Below are 17789 nucleotides of genomic sequence, written 5' to 3' on the forward strand. Positions count from 1 at the left end.
TTTCATTTTTGACAACTTCCAATTTTCCCAGATTCATACTTCGTACATTCCATGTTCCGATTTTCAATGGATGTTTACAGCTGTTTCTCTTCATTTTGAGTTTGCCCCATCAGCAAATGAAGGTCCCATGGGCTTTAGTCCCATGGGCTTTACTCCATTCGCGCCATCACAGTCAACTCTACTTTGAGGAGGCAGCTCTTCCCCAGTCACATTTTGGTTGCCTTCCAACCTGAGGGGCTCATTTTCAGGCACTATATCTGACAGTGTTTCTCTGCTATTCATAGTTTTCAGTGACTAAATATTCGGAAGTAGTTCATCACTCCTTCCTCCTAGCCTGTCTTCATGTGGAAGCTCATCTGAAACCTGTCCACCATGGGTGATCCTGCTGGTATTTAAAATACTGGTGGCATAGCTTTCAGAATCACAGCAACTCACAAGCCTCCACAGTAAGACAAACTGACAGACCTTAGAAGGTCACTAATTAGCACTTAAGACTCCAGTTACTATGCATCTAAATAGAAGGTAGAACGTTATCTTTATGGATTATGTTATGGCAATTGACCATGGTTTTTCCAAGACTATGGTCCTGAGTTCAGTGAGTCATCCCCTCAATGTGTTTGGTTATGTCTAAGAACTGTTCATATCTTTGCTCCCAGTATGCTCTACCACATTGTTGTTGTTAAAGGCCGTTGAGTCGATCCCGACCCATAGCGACCCTGTATAGGGTTTCCAAGGTGCATCTGGTGAGCTTGAACCGCCAACCTTGCAGTTCAAATGGCTTTGCAGTCTGGCACATTAACCCACAGTGCCACACCAGGACTCCTTGCTCTACCAGATAGACTAATAAAATTACAGCATTTCCTATTATTGCACAATACCCTTAATAATTGCCAAGTAAGTATTTATATAGAAATATATTATTCCTACTTTTAGGGTTAGGGACAAAGTGCAACTTTATTGCATTCATTCAGTCAGCATTATTTGTTCCTTTCTATAGACTAGTGTAGAAGTTAGAATAATAGCCCCTCAAAGATATCTACATCTTAATCCCAGCAACCTTTGAATATGTCATTTTACACAGCAAAAGAGACATTATAAATGTGATCTTGTGATGAGAACATTATCCTAGATCATCTGGGTGAATTTAATGTAATCACAAGGGACTTTACAAATGAAAAGGGAAGCCAAGCCAGAGAGGTAGAGTATGAGTGATGCAGCATAAGAAAAACTTGAATGGTTGATCCAGGCTTTGAAGATAGAGAGGGGCCATGAATCAAGGAATGTAGGTAGTACAAACATTTAACATATTTCAGCTGTTAACTGAAAGGTTGGAAGTTCAAGTCCAACTAGTGTTCCCTCAGATGAAAATCCTGGCCATCTACTTCCACCAGTGGTTAACGAGCTAAGGTGCTAATCACCAGGTTGGAGGTTGGAGTCCACCAGATGTCCCTTGGATGAAAGCCTGCCCATCTATTTCTGAAAAATCACCCACTGAAAACTGTATGTAGCACAGTTATATTCGGACACATATTGGGTCTCCATGAGTCAGAATCAACTGCACAACAAGTAATTATACTCATATTTTCCTAGTTCTCCAATAAAGGAGAGTATCTGATAGTATCTTTAAAGAGCTGCTTGGATTATGATAATATATAATGCATGTGAAATCACCTACCACAGCTGAGTGATACATAGGAGGTACGCAACAAACAGAAATCACTGGTGGCAATGGCAGGAAATAAGAGTTTGCATTTATTGAGGAATTATTATATACCAGATATGCTGGTAAGTAATGTTTATGTATTTTTTTCATGATCTCTATACCACAAGGTCAAGAAGCTTTGGTAGCATAGTGGTTATGAGATGGGCTGCTAACTTCAAGGTCATGAGGCTTTCTGTTCCCATAAAGATTTACAGCCTCAGAAACCCTATACAGGGTTTCTATGAGTCGGAACTGACTACATGGCACACAACCACCACCACCATACCATAAGGTCTGTGGTTCAAACTTCTTTGGAAATTGTATACAGGGTCACTATGTGGTGGAACCAACTCAACAGCACTTAACAACAACAACAACAAAACACTCCCATATTTGCTACTATCATATAGATCGTTTTACAAATGAATACACCAATTTAGAGATGTTAAGTGTCTTTACACAACTAGTGACAGACTCAATCACGTGAGTATAAAAAACCTGATCATTTTATCTTACTTTTACTAACATTTTCTATAATGGAGGTTTTAAAACTGGATCTCCTCATGCAATGGTAAAATTCCAGGTATTTTAAATCCTTTAGTCACTTTTGTAATTAAACAGTTTACTAGCCTTGAGTTGAAATCTTGCTCTACAATCAAACTTTAGAAATTGTATCTGTCGATATGAAGGTACAAGGGGTCACAAGTCAAGGCTGTGGGTGGTATAAACAGATAACATGCTCAACTGCCTGATTCTGGGAGGAGTTCTGATTCCACCCAGAGAGAGTGAAATATAAAGAAAAGTAAACAAGTCCCTTTTTAACGTTTCCATCTTTTCTCTTGGAATCTAAATTACAGAAGTAAACACCTCCTCCAGAGACTCTGAGTAGCATTTGGTTGTGCTGCCAACTTGTTAGAAAAAAAATGAAACTCTTGATTCAAGTCATCTTACCTTGAATGCTTTGTCCACAAGCCAGAAATATTACAAATAGACCCCATATACGAATCTATAGAGGTATTTACTAGGATTCCTGGTGTGGTGCTGTAGGCTCAGCACTGGACTGGAAATCACAAGGTCAGCAGTTCAAATCCACTAGCGCCTCAGAAACTCTATACAGGGTCACTATGAGTTGGAACCGACTAGACAGCACTTAACAATAACAACAACATACTAGGAGTGGAATTACACGGTCATTATTGCATTCGGAAAATCTGCTGCACAAGACCTTTTATAAAGTATTGAAGAACAAAGATGTCAGCTTGAGGACTAAGGTGTGCCTGACACAAGGCATGGTATTTTCAAAAACCTCATATGCATGCAAAAGCTGGACAGTGAATAAGGAAGACCACAGAAGAACTGATGCTTTTGAGTTATGGTGTTGGAGGAGAATATTCAAAGTGCCATGGGACTGCCAAAAGAAACAGCAGATCTGCGTTGGAAGAAGTGCAGCCAGAGTGCTCCCTGGAGGCCAAGATGGGCAAACTTTTCGTCTCTCATACTTTGGACATATTGTCAGGAGGGACCAGTCCCTGGAGAAGGATATCATGTTTGGTGGGGTGGCAGGTCAGAGAAAATGAGGAAAACCCCCAGCGAGATGGATTGGCAAAGTGGCAGCATCAGTGGGCTTAAGCGTGGCAACAATTGTGAGGTTGACACAGGATCGGGCAGTGTCTTGTTCTGTTGTGCTAGGGTCGCTATAAGTCGGTACCAACTCAATGGCATTTAACAACAACAAAATGAGTCAGAACCGATTTGATGGCACTTAACAGTAACAACAATGATATGTCTACGATTTAGAGTTAGAGGAACCACCATTTTACTATCCCACCAGCAATGAATGAGGATTCCAAAGTCTCTTCTTCTGTGTTAGCTTTTGTTAATGTCTGTGGTTTTTTTTTTTATAAGAATCATCTTAGTTAGAATGAAGTGATACTTTATTGTACCTTTGATTTTCATTTTCCTGACAACCGCTGAAGGAGCTCTGGTAGCATAGTGGTTAAGAGTCAGGCTGCTAACCTCAAGGTCAACAGTTCAAAACTACCAGCTGTTCCACAGGAGAAAGATGAGGCTTTCTGCTCCCGTTACGATTTACAGCCTCAGAAACACTATTCAGGATGGCTATGTGTTGAAACTGAGTTCACAGCACACCACCACCACCAGTGACTATTGGTAACCAACTCAACAGAATTTAACAACAACAATGACTGTTGGATTGAAGCATCTTTTTAAGAGCCTGCACATCTTATTTTGTGCAATGTCTAATAAAGTCCTCTTTGCTTTCAGTAAGCAACCTGCATTTTGAAGGTTGTTAATGAGTCTTCCTCAAACTCTGATGCTACATTCTCCTTCATATGATCCAGAGTCTCAGATTATTTGCTCAGCATACAGATCAGATAAGTAGAGTAAATGGATACAACCCTGATACACATATTTCCTAATTAAAACCACTAAGTATTCTTGTTCTATTCGAACAAATGCCTCTTGATGTACAGTTCCTCATGAGCACACTAAAGGGTCTGGAATTCCCATACTTCCCAAAAGTTACCTGTAGTTGATATGATCCACATAGTCCAATACCTTTGCATAGTCAATAAAGCACAAATAAACATCTTACTGGTATTCTCTACTTTCAAGATCGTCTGACATCAGCAATAATATCCCTCATTCCACATCTTGTTCTGTATTTGGCTTGAATTTCTGGCAGCTCCCTGTTAATGTACTGCCTCAAGCCATTTTCTAATTACTTCAGCAAAGCTTTACTTGCTTGTGATATTAAACAATATTATTCAATGTCTTCTACATTCTGTTGGGTCACATTTCTTTGGAATGGGCAGGAATGTGTATCTCTTCCAACTGGTTGGCCAGGTGTTGTTGTTAAGTGACGTTGAGTAACCTGCATTGGTTTTCTGAGGAAGAGCTGGTGGGTTTGAACTGCCAACCTTGTGGCTCACAGTCCAGTGCTGAGCCTAACAACAACACTGTTTTCTTTCATACCTCCTTCATTGTGGTTATGTCATTCATTTGTCATAGTCTGGATTCCATATTGGATTTGCAAGCCGTCTTGGTTGACTTTTTTCTTAATTTGCATATTCTTTGAAGTATAGAGTTGCATGGCTGTTAACAAATGCATAATGTTCTGTATCTAACACCATACTATCATACACAATTGGTCAATCACGCCCAAAATGCCTCATGCTTCCTCTTTATAATCAATCACTCTTCACAATTACTAACCCCTGGCAGCCACTGATCTGTTTTTCTGACTTTCTCAGAATTTTATATAAATTGAATTGTACAATATGTACCCTTTTCCATCTGTCTTCTTTCAGTAGCAAATGCACTTAAGATTTACCCAGCAGGGACAGAATAATAGCATGAGGACCTCCACAGATCTTCAGATCTCAGACAAAAAATTAATTTTGGTGTCTTCATGCCAGTACTGTAAAGCCTCATTTAAAATGCAATGTTAACCTTTACTTAGGGAATCTTCTATTCCACCTAAACATTTCTGAGTCTCTTTGAAAAATATACTGTTGTTAGCTGCCATCCAACTGGCCTCCAACTGGTGAGTTCCTTCAACTCCTGGCAACCCCATGCACAACGGGATCTAAGCCTTGTCATCCATACGGTTTTATGAACTGATTTTCAGAAGCAGATCACAAGGCTGTTCCTCCTTATCTTGGTTGGGAGCTACTTAGAAACCTGATCAGATTTGCAGGGATATGTATGAGAACCCTTAACTTTAAATAGCTCTAATTATGGTTCATAAACCTTTACAAAATGAAGGTTATTTTTTCAAAGCCATCAATTCACTGAGTGCTTTGAGTAAGAGCACCCGATGTTAACATCCAGCTGAGCCTGTGTCTACTGCTGGCAGCCTCCTCCTTCTTTGACAATTTATGGTCAAGTAAAAGAGATCCATGGGACTGGAAACTAAATGTTATCTTAGGGAAAGATCTTGAAACTAGACTTCACAATCCAAGATGGTCAGAAGAAGGATTTCGAGCAGGATATGTTAGACCATCACAGATCTACAAATACTGGCTCCTGAGAAGCCCACACACATTTTATACACTGAAGTAGTTGATTTCCTGTAATTTGGCATATAACATACAAGGAGGCTTTTAAATTTTCATGGAAAAATTCCACTATATTTTAATACCATGAACCTTTGAAGTCTCTTTGTACTTCTTCACAGTGTTTATTCATTGTACATTTATAGATTATGACCAGAGTTTGAGTTTATAGACTTAGGTTTCTTGTTGATAGGGTATATAAAACAAAGAATGACTAGCTAAATTGAATGTTCCCAATAATTTTCAAAATATGATTTTTGAGTAAGTTGTATTAAATGTCCTTGAACCTCTCTCTACCTTTTATCTTGAGTCTGTACCTTGGGACCAACACACTCTGGCATAGCAACATCCTGCATCATCCTGGGATTCTTTGCCCAGAAAAGTATTAGCCAATTGAAAGGCTTAATAATATCCAGGATAACCAGGATGCATTGCTGCTGGTATGAGTACACTGCAGCCAGCTTCACTTCAGTAGCTGGCTGGCATCAAACTGTATGGTTCTACAGCCATAAAATAGACCAAACTCTTTAGTATGCCCTGCAAACTCCACATGAACTGGCTCTTGGCTTCTCCATTTTCATCTCTCACCATAATCCATTAACAATCTCTCACATCCAGCCATTAAACACTACTTACACCTCTCTAATTTCCCATGTTTCAGATTTCCCATTGCCTTGACTGGTTACTGCCTCTTCCCAAAGTCCCTTCCCCATTACCATCACATTTCCCAGAGAATAGCTAATCATCTTTCAAAAATAATGAATTAAAAGTCATAATTTTAAGTACTTTATCTCACTGAATCATTTTAAAAGATGCGGTAGAAATAGTAAATCTCCATTTTACAGAGAAGGAAACTGAGGCACAGAGAGGTCAAGTAATGCCTGAAACACCCAGTGAGTAAGGTTAGCTCCTCCAAAAAAGCCAGGTCTATCACACTGCAAGAAAGATCAAACTCTTCACCACAACTCACTGTTTTATTAAAGAATTTTGTGGTTCCACAATAGAATTTTTGGAAATCATCTAAAAATTGAAATATTCCTATTTCTATCCTGAGCGTGTAGGATCAGAATCCCTATTGCTAAAGCTCTGTTATATATATATTTTAGAAAGGTTCCCCAAGTGGCGCTAATGTATATCCTGGTTGGGAACCAGGTTATATATTAGGGAAGAGCTAGGAACAATTGACACTCAATGTACCATTGAAAATTAGAAAGCAGCTGAAACCAATTTTGGTGATGCACCATTTTTCATAAAAGTTAAATGAGACATATCTATTTTGCAAAAATGAGAATCTGTAAAGAATTACTTCCAGGAGTAACTGCATTCTGGTAACATTTTAATTACATTTTGTAAATTAGCAAAATCTGTTTTGTAAAGAAAAATGAATTTAAATTATCTTTCATTTAAATTCTTGACAAGAGATCAAACATAATTGTGTGGAGAAGATCTGAACATTTGACTGAGTGTGTGACTGTCTTAATGGTCCTTGAGCATCAGAAATAAAACTCCGACTGTGATAAAGAAATATCAACAATAGTACAAGTTTTATACTGCATGACATTCCATATCTTATTTCCTGGAACATCAAATATTATAATTAATTAATTTGAAAATGAAAGAAAACCAAAAAATGGCATATAAGAGTCTCTAATATTTTGATAACCATTTTTTTTTAAATAAAGGAAACCAGAGAAAAAGACAATGAAGTTTGAAAAATTTATTTTGCATATTTTATATCAAGTTCCTCTACTGTCACTTGAACCTTTATAATAATAAAAAAAAATTAATGCAAGACTCGTTTGTCTTTGTGTTTATACAGCATGAAACATATGAAATGAGATTTGTTTTTAAATTTTATATTAAAATATATTTAGACTTGCAGGAAAATTGCAAAACTAGTGCAAACACTCCTCATAACCCAGATTCCAATGTTAACATTCTATTTAACCAAATACAATGATCACAACCTAGAAATTATCATTGATCCTGGTGTGGTGCTGCGGGTTAATGCGCCAGACCGCAAAGCCATTTAAACTGCAAAGTCGGCAGTTCAAACTCACTGGCTGCTCCTTGGAAACCCTATACAGGGTTGCTATGGGTCGGAATTGACTCAATGACACTTAACAACAACAACAATACTATTAATTATTAATATGAAACCTTGATGATTTCAACAAGTTTCCAGCTAATGTCCTTTTTTTTTCTGGACCAGGATGAAATCTAGGACCTCACACTGCTTATATGTCTTTCAGCTTCCTCCAATCTAGGGCAGTTACTCGGCCTTTCTCTTCTAGGAGCTTGATTCTTCTAAAGGCTACAACACAAGCTAAAGCAAGAAGTTAGCACTAGGCTATCAACAGAGAAAGCGTCAGGAGAAGCCTTTAAATTTTCACTCAAGGAAAGACAAAGGGAAGGCATAACACTCAAGAGAGAGTCTAAAAAATTCCCATTTGTTTTCTTCCTTTTATCCATTCTACTGCCACCCAGTTCCCAGGCAATCCTGTGGTGACAGTGGTTGGAGATGGCAGCAATGACAGCAGCATCAATGAAAGCCAGCAAATGACAAAAAAATGCTAAGGGAACACTCCTCTAAGTTAGTTAAATCTAAGGGATGGAACTTCAGTTTCAGAAACATGGGACCAAATCTTGATGCTCTTTTTCTTTCTCTGTTCTCTCTCACCATCTGGCCATAGTTATGAAAATACACAGAAGGTAGGATGACTAAATCCCTAAAACTCTGTCCAGGACACTAAAAGGTACCCCAAGAAATTAGAACTTCTAGGGAGATAGAGAGGAGAAAGGAACATGGAAATGGGATTTGTAGAGTTGTTTATGAACTCCAAGACTTATCCCTGATCTGTACATGCACACATCTGATCAAATTCAACATATCAAATGGTGAGAATTGAATGAACAAATAAATGGGTGGCACATACACAGCATAGATTTGAATAGCACTGTAGAAGTTTTGAAAACTGAACTGACATTGGAACCATAACCCACAGAAGGTTAATCAGAACTTGTAATTTGTACCTAAACACTACAGCAAAAACATCAACATTCTCCATTGGATTTACACAAGACTCAAAGTTTCTATGAAGCATTAGTTTAGCTAACTGACTTTTGTTTGATGAAAAAACCTGAGATCAGCAGTTTTGGGGTGGGGGAGTCCTGAAATGTCCAGTTATTAACAATAACAAAAATATGAAATATGCAAAGAAACAAAAATTTTGGCAGATACAACAGAGCGAAGGAGCTTGAAACAGAAACTGCATCTGAAGAGGTTCAAAAGAAGGACTTGTCAGAAAAAAATCCAAAGTAATTATTATAAAAATGTTTTTAAAGAAAAGAAACCATGCTTAAAGAAGCAAGAGAAGGTATAACAGCAATGTCTCAACAAATAGAAAATATCAATAAATAGAGAAATTCCTAAAATCCAAACAAACCAGTGGAAAATCGGGAGTTGAAAGATACAATAACTGAAATGAAAATCCCATTAGAGGCAGCCAACAGTAGGCTTAAACTGATAGACAAAATGTAACAAATTGAAAAATACATCAATGAGGATGAAACAATCTGAAGAGAAGGAATCTAAATAAAGAAATAAGTCCAGGAGCAATGAACTGACATACACAAAACGATGGTGCCAGATGGGAGGAAAACAAGAGAGATGAAAAAAATCCAAGACATAATGTCTGAAAACGTTCAAAATTTCTTAAAATATTAATTTATACATCCAAGAAACTCAATGAACTCAAAATGAAACAAATGTAAGGAAATCTCCCAACAAACACATCATACTCAAAATGTTGCAACACAAAGGCAAGATCTTGAAAGGAGCAAAAGAAAAATGACTCATTATGTGCAAACAAAACCTACTGGTGTCCGACCAACCCCAACTCATAGCAGCCCTATGTGGTTGTTGTTAAGTGTTGCCTAGGGACTCCCAGTGTGCCACTGAAGAATCAGCACAGGACTGAAAACTACAAGGTCAGCAGCTCAAACCCACCTTCTGCTCCTTGGAAACCCTATATAGGGTCGCTAAGAGTCTGAACTGACTCAAAGGTGCTTAATAGCAATAGTTGGTTCAAACTCATAGCAACCCTACATAGGGTATCCAAGGCTTTCAATCAATCTTTGTGGGGGCAAAGACTTGTCTTTCTCCCACAGAATGGCTGGTGAGTTCAAACCACAAACCTGTGGTTTGCAGACCAGTGCTTGTTCTATTGAGCAACCGCACTCTGTATAGCGGCAGTATAGACAATATAACAGAATAAAACTGATTCATACAGTTTTCTAAACTAAATCCTTATAGGACCACAGCCTCTTCCTTCTTCTACAGACTGGGTAATGGGTAGGAAGCACAGACCTTGTAGTTAGCAGCCCAGTGTTGAACCCACTGTGTCACTAGAGATCTTTCATTGTACAAGATTAACAGATGACTTCTTAAAAACAATGAAGTCAGAAATTACTGGAACAGCATATTCAAAGTGCTGAAAGTAAAAAATGCCAATAAAAATTTTTATATCTAGTAAACCTTTCTTTCAACAACAAAGGTGAAATAATGACATTCCAGATAAACAAAAACTGAGAGATTTGTAGATAGAAGGCTTTCATTACAATGAATACCAAATGGAGAGCTTCAGGTTGATGTTGTTGTTGTTAAGTGCCGTCAAGCTGGTGTCAATTCATAGCCACCCTGTATAGGGTTTCTGAGGAGTGACTGGTAAGTTAGAACTGCTGACCTTGTGGTGCCACACACTTTAAAACTACACACACACAACACTAGTAAAAGAAATCATGTATGCAAGTATAACAACAGTATACTTGCTTATTTCTTTCCCTTTTTTCTCTCGACTGATTTTAAAAAACAATAGAATGAAACACATATATAGTACACCACCGTATCTATAACATGTAGAAATGTAATAATTTGTCAATAACAATAAAAAAGAGACATGTGAAATAAAACTATATTGGACTCAGAAAAGTATATCAGAGAATAACTCAAATCCGTACAAAGAAATGTATTTGAGTTAATAGAGATAGAGAAAATAAAAAGATTGTTCTTATTGTTCTCAATTGCCATCAAGTCAATTCCAACCCATGGCAACCCAATACAATACAAAGCAGAACTACTCTATAAGAATTTCTTGTCTATAATCTTAATGAAAGCAGATGTGTGTTGTCGGTGGGTGGGCTCAAACTGTCAACCTTTGGGTTAGCAGTTGAGTGTGAATCATTTGTACCACCTATTGGTGTTAGGTGCCATTGAGTCAGTTCCAACTTATAGTGACTCTATGTACAGAAGAACCAAACACTGCCTACGTTTAAGCCCATTGTTACAGCCACTGTCTCAGTCCATCTCATTGAGGGTATTCCTCTATTTTGTTGACCTTCTATTTTACAAAACAGCATGTCCTTCTCCAGAGACTGGTCCCTCTGATAACATATCCAAGGGGGTGGTAGTGGTGGTGTGCCAGGGAGTTGGTTCACACTCACAGCAACCCTGCATAGGATTTCTGAGGCTGTAAATCTTTACAAGAGAAGAAAACCTCATCTTTCTCCCACAGAACTGGCAGTTTCGAACTGCTGACCCTGTGGTTAGCAACCTAACTCGTAACCACTACAATACCAAAGCTCCTTATAGTCAAAGTAAGTGAGACAAAATCTTACCATTTTCATTTCTAAAGAGCATGCTGGCTATACTTCTTTCAAGACAGGCCTGTTTAGTCTTCTCCAACACCATCATTCAAAGGCATCAGTTCTTCAGTCTTCACTATTCATTGTGAGCAAGCTGGAACTTTCACATACATATGATCCAACTGAAAATACTATGGCTTGGGTGAGGCTCCTTGGTTTTCAAAGTGATACCTTTGCTTTTTAATACCAAAGAGATCTTTTGCAAAATGTTGTTTGATTTCTAACTCCTGCTTCTTTGGGCACTAATTATATATCCAAGTAAAATAAAATCATGGATATCTTCAATATTTTCTCCATGTATCATGATGTTGCTTATTGGCCATGTGGTAAGGATTTTTGCTTTCTTTATGTTCAAATGCAATCCATGCTGAAAGGAGCCCTGGTAATGGAGTGCTTGGAAACACTGGACTGTGTACATTGATGTCCATCACAGCACTATTCACATTAACAAAAAGATGGAGGCTGCATAAGCGTCCAACAATGGAAGATCAGATAAACAAACTTTGGCACATACACACAAAGGAATACTATGCGATGTTGAAGAATAACAACGAATCTTCAAAACACCTCATAACTTCATTGAACCTGGAGGACATAATGTTGAGTAAAATTAGTCAATCACAAAAGGACAAATATTTTATGAGACCATTATTGTGAAAGCTTAAGAAAAGGTTTCCACACTGAAAGAAACATTCTTTGGTGGTTATAAAGGGTAAGAGGCGGGGAAGACTAATCACTGACTAAAGGTTCATTTAGTTCGGGTGATCAGAAAGGCAATATACAGGAAGAGGAAAGGGCAATATTCTATAATAGGATAGGTGACAGAAGAATGATGAAGACAGGTGAAGACACAGGGAGGTATGCATAGACTGAAGAGGATAGACATAAAAGTGATACATAAACAACCTAGGAACAGCAGGGTTCTGTGTGGATTGAGACATAGGCTGAATGGACAAGGGAAGAAGTTTTTGTTGACCTATACTTATGGATGTAGTATTTGAAAATACCAACTGAGGGGGAAGGAGTCTTTACATCACATATCAATCCTATCCCCTCTGTATACAGAGTTGATAGAGACAGGCAACTTAGACATTGGCTACCTAAAATGAGGCAGGGGGTGGGGGGTGGGCAGGGAGTTATAAAGGTATGAAGTGACTGGCTTACAAGTTTTCAAGAGGATGTTTAGTTTAAGAGTATGTAGGGGAATGCAGAATCACCACTGAATAGTTTTCATCTTGTCTAGACAGGTCGGGTGAAAAGAGATGAGGATAAGATTCCTATGATTCAATAGTGAGTAATTGTTATCATGACTAATTGCAAATGTCACAATTGTAAAAGTAGAAGTTTTGTAACAAAAAGGGGGGAGTAGTTAATCTTACAGTCCAGGAACAGAAGACCTTAGGACCATCAACGTTGAAGAAAACAAGTGGAATGGGGAACCCTGCATAGAGAAGCAGCGACACCAGAGATTGAGGCAGAGACAAGAACATGAAGAGATAGAGCAGCTGAGAACTATAAACTCATGGAAAGAGAAAGGCTGAGTGCTGGTGGCCAGGAGGCAGGCTTGCAGAATGTGCCCTTTGGTTGCTTAAATAATTACATATTTCTGTGTTTTTGTGTACATTCCCAAAAAACAAACAAACAAACAAATAAAACAGAGGGAATAAAAACAAATACTGTTGAATGATGATGCATGGAGGAGATTATAATCATTGCAATGAAACAAATGATGTTCTCCCATGTAAACTATCACTCAATTCACAATAAAAACTTAAAATCAAAGCAAAAAAGAGAAGTTGTTGATGTTAATTGCCATCTTGTTGGTTCCAACCCTAGCGACCCTCAGTAGGGTTTCTGAGTTGAAGCTAGTGATCTTGAACCACTGATGTTGCAGTTCAAAGTGACTTTGTAGTCTGGTGCATTAACCCACAGTGCTAAAACAGGATACTCTCTCTCTCTCTCTGGTGTATCGCTGTAGGATCAGGACTGGACGGTGAACCACAAGCCATAAAGTCATCAGTTCAAACCCATGAGCTGCTCCTCGGAAACTCTATTCAGGGTCACTGTGAGTCAGAACTGACTCAACAGCACTTAACAACAATATATAGAGAGAGAGTGTGTCCTGGTGTGGAGCTGTGCGTTAACGGTGTGGTGCTACAAGTTAATGCACTGGACTTCAGTGTCAATTTGAAACACAAGGTTGGTGGTTCAAGCTCACCAGTCATTCCTCAGAAATCATATAAAGGGTCACTATAGATTCGGACCAGCTCGAAGACACTTAACAATAAACACACACACACACACACACACACACACACATATATATTTAGTGGCAAAAGAAAATTTGAGAAATATAGAAAATGTGGAAACTGAACAAGTTACCCTTGTTTAATTGGTAAAGATCAATGCACCGGGAAAAGATGGAATACAGATTTAAATATTTCAACAAACTGATCTGGCCCTAGAAGCATTCACTATTTAAGCCAAGAAATTTGGAGGACAACTACCCGGCCAATTGACTGGACGAGATCTGTATTTGTACCCATTCCAAAGAGAGGTGACCCACAGGAATGCGGAAATTATCAGATAATGTCATTGATATTCCATACAAGTAAAGTTTTACTAAAGGTAATACAGAAAAGGCTGCAACCATACATTGACAAAGAACTTCCAGAGGTTCAAGCCAGTTTCAGAAGAGGATGTATAATGAGAGATATCATTGCTGATGTCAGATGGATCCTGGGTAAAAGCAGAGAATACCAGAAAGATGTTTACCTGTGCTTTACTGACCATGCTAAGACTTTCAATTGTGTGGATCATGACAAACTATGGACAACATTGCAAAGTATGAGTATTCTGGAACACTTAATTGTGCTCATGAGGAACCTGTACATAGACCAAGAGGCAGTTGTTCGAACAAAACAAAGGAATATCAAATGGTTTAAAATTAAGAAAGGTGTACGTCAGGGTTGTATTCTTTCACCATGTTTATTCAATCTGTATGCTGAGCAAATTATCTGAGAAGATGGATTGTATGAAGAAAAATGAGGCATCAGGATTAGAGGAAGGCTCATTAACAATCTGTGATATGCCGATAATACAACCCTGCGTGCTGAAAGCAAAGAAGACTTAAAATACTTGCTGATAAAGATCAAAGACCACAGACTTCAGTGTGAGTTGTACCTCAGTATAAAGAAAACAAAAGTCCTCACCACTGGACCAATAAACAACATCCATATAAATGGAGAAAAGATTGAAGTTGTCAAAGACTTCATTTTGCTCAGATCAACCATCAACACTCATGGAAGCAGCAGTCAAGAAATCAAACGACATATTGCATTAGGCAAATCTGCTGCACAAGACCTCTTTAAAGTGTAGAACAAAAATACCACTTTGAGGACTAAGGTATGCTTGACTCAAGCCATGGTATTTTCAATAACTTTATATGCATGTGAAAGTTGGGCAGTGAATAAGGAAGGTTGTAGAATAATTGATTCATTTGAGTTATGGTGTAGGAGGAGAATATTGAAAGTACCATGGACTAACAAAAGAACAACCAAATCTATGTTGGAAGAAGTGCAACCAGGGTGCTCCTTGGAGGCCAAGATGGCCAGACTTTGTCTCTCATACTTCAGACATGTTGTCAGAAGGGACTAGTCACTGGAGAAGGATATCATGTTTGGTAAATGGAGGGTCAGAGAAAAAAAGGAAGACCCCCAGCAAGATGGATTGCCACAGTGAGGGTAACAGTGGGCTCAGGCGTAACAACGAATGTGAGGTTGGCCCAGGACCAGTCATGTTTCATTCTATTGTGCGTAGGGTTGCTATGAGTCGGAACTGACTTGATGGCACCTAACAACAACAACAACCCTTAAGTACTCAATTCATTACAGAAAAATATCAGAAAGAAAATTAGAAAATCTTTGAGATGAGCATAAATGAAAAGACCACATGCCAAAAGTTAAGGATATAGCTAAAGCAGAAAGTTTACAGCTGAAACCTATATTTTTAAAGAAGTATCACAGATCAATAAATCAACCTTTCACATTATTAAACTATAAAAATAAAAGTAAGTTAATCCAAAACAAGCAAAAGAAAGGGAATAGTGAAGACTCAAACAGAAATAAATTAAATTGGAAAGAGAAAAATCAGATAAGATCATGGAAACTAAAAGTTTAATCTTTAACAAGATTAGCACAATAGGCAAACCACTAGCAAGACTGACCGAGAAAAAAGAGAAGACTCAAATTAATAAAATCGGGGGGGAAAGATTCATCATAATAAATTCCCACAAAGAAAATCCCAGAACCAGATGGTTTCACTGGTGACTATACCTCACGCTGAAAGGAATAATAGGAACCTTTCACAAACTCTTAAAAAATTAGAAGAGGAAGGAACATTTTTCAACTCATTTTTTTAAGTCCAATGTTGTCAGGCAATGACATCACAAGAAAACCAAAGGCCAATATGCTTTATGAATCTAGAAGCAAAAATCCTTAATAAAATACTAACAAACCAGATCGATGATCTCAAAGAAGTACTATACATCATGACCAAGTAGGATTTACCCCAAGTATGTAGTTTGGTTTAACATTTGAAATTCAATTCATTAATACTATATTAATAGAATAAAAGCCAAAACCAAATGATCATATCAATAGATACAGAACTAGCATTTGACAAAACTCAAATGCTCTTTCATAATAAAAACACTCAAAAATTAAGACTATAAGGGATTTTTTTTTCAAATTGATAAATGGAAACTGAAAAACTCAAAGTGAATATCATAGATAATGGTAAAAGACTGAATACTACTTTAATATTAGAGACAAGACAATGTTGCTTGCTGTTTCGACTTACATTCAACATTACACTGGAAGTTTAGTCAGGGCAATTAGGAAAGAAAAATGACAGATTGTAAAAAATAAAACTATTTTCATTAACAGCAGTCAAGAAATCAAATAACGTATTGCATTAGACAAATCTGCTTCACAAGACCTTTTTCAAGTGTTGAAGAGCAAAGATTCAGCTTGAGGACTAAGGTGCACCTGACCCACGCCATGGTATTTTCAATAATCTCATATGCATGCGAAAGCTGGACAATCAATAAGGAAGACTGTAGAAGAATTGACGCATTTGAGTTATGGTGTTGGAGGAGAATATTGAAAGTGCCGTGGGCTGCCAAAAGAACCAATAAATTCATTTTAGAAGAAGTGCAGCCAGAGTGCTCCTTGGAGGCCAGGACAGCCAAATTTTGTCTCTCATACTTCGGACATATTGTCAGGAAGGACCAGCAGCTGGAGAAGGATATCATGTTTGGTAAGGTGGAGGATCAGAGAAAAAGAGGAAGACCCCCAACAAGATGGACTGGCCAAATGGCAGCATTGATGGACTCAAGTGTGGCAACAGTAGTGAGGTTGGCCCAGGATCAGGCAGTGTTTCGTTCTGCTGTGCATATGGTCACTCTGAGTCGGTATCGACTCGATGGCACCTAAAAACAACAACAAAGAAATCTACTATAAAATGTTTAATATTTATAAATAAAATATAAAATGGGTATACAAAAATAACCATATTTATGAGGGAGTTTTAAAAAGATCATGAAAAATATTACATTAACTTTCAATTCCATTTATCCACAAACTTTTTGAAGCCCCCTTGTATACACATTAGCAATAAGCAACTCAAAAATGAAATTAAGAAAAAAAACACATTTATGATAGCATCAAAAGGATAAGACAGGTATAAATTTAACAGAAGTTCAAGACTTGTACACTGAAATTATAAAACATTGTTGAAATGTTTTATAAGAAAATGGCAAAGGCATATCATGTTTTTCGATTGGAAGACATTGAGTCAGTTCTGACTCATAGCAACCCTTGTATGGTTTTCAAGGAGCCACTGGTGGGTTTGAATCACTAACCTTGTGGTTAGCAATCCAGTGCTTATGTTACAGTGCCACATCAAGATTCTGAAATGGCAAGATTATCCAGGTTGATCTAAAGATTTAACACAGTCTCCAAAGATGATATATAAATGACCAGCAAGCACATAAAAAGATATTCAACATCATTAATCATTGTTTTCCTTGAAGTGTCATTAAGTCAGTTTTGACTCATAGAGACCCTGTATAGGGTTTCCAAGGAGCAGCTGGTAGGTTTGAACTTTCGACCTCATAGTTCACAGTCCAGTGTTGACCTTACAGTGCGACACCAGAAGTATCTGTCAGTTAATACATATTAAACCTATAGTGAGATATCACTTTACACTTAGATGATTATAAACAAAAATAAGATAATATATGTCCA

The 17789-nt window shown here is 37.8% G+C and overlaps 1 protein-coding gene across 1 annotated transcript in view; it reads right to left on the bottom strand.

Moving 5' to 3' along the window:
* LOC102820687 (succinate--hydroxymethylglutarate CoA-transferase-like) overlaps positions 1-17789 on the bottom strand; it is a 1213992-nt gene that overhangs the window by 630398 nt on the left and 565805 nt on the right. The gene's annotated exons all lie outside the window — the stretch shown is intronic.

This window comes from Chrysochloris asiatica, unplaced genomic scaffold (genome assembly GCF_000296735.1).
Source record: "Chrysochloris asiatica unplaced genomic scaffold, ChrAsi1.0 scaffold00006, whole genome shotgun sequence".
NCBI classification, from domain to species: domain Eukaryota; kingdom Metazoa; phylum Chordata; class Mammalia; order Afrosoricida; family Chrysochloridae; genus Chrysochloris; species Chrysochloris asiatica.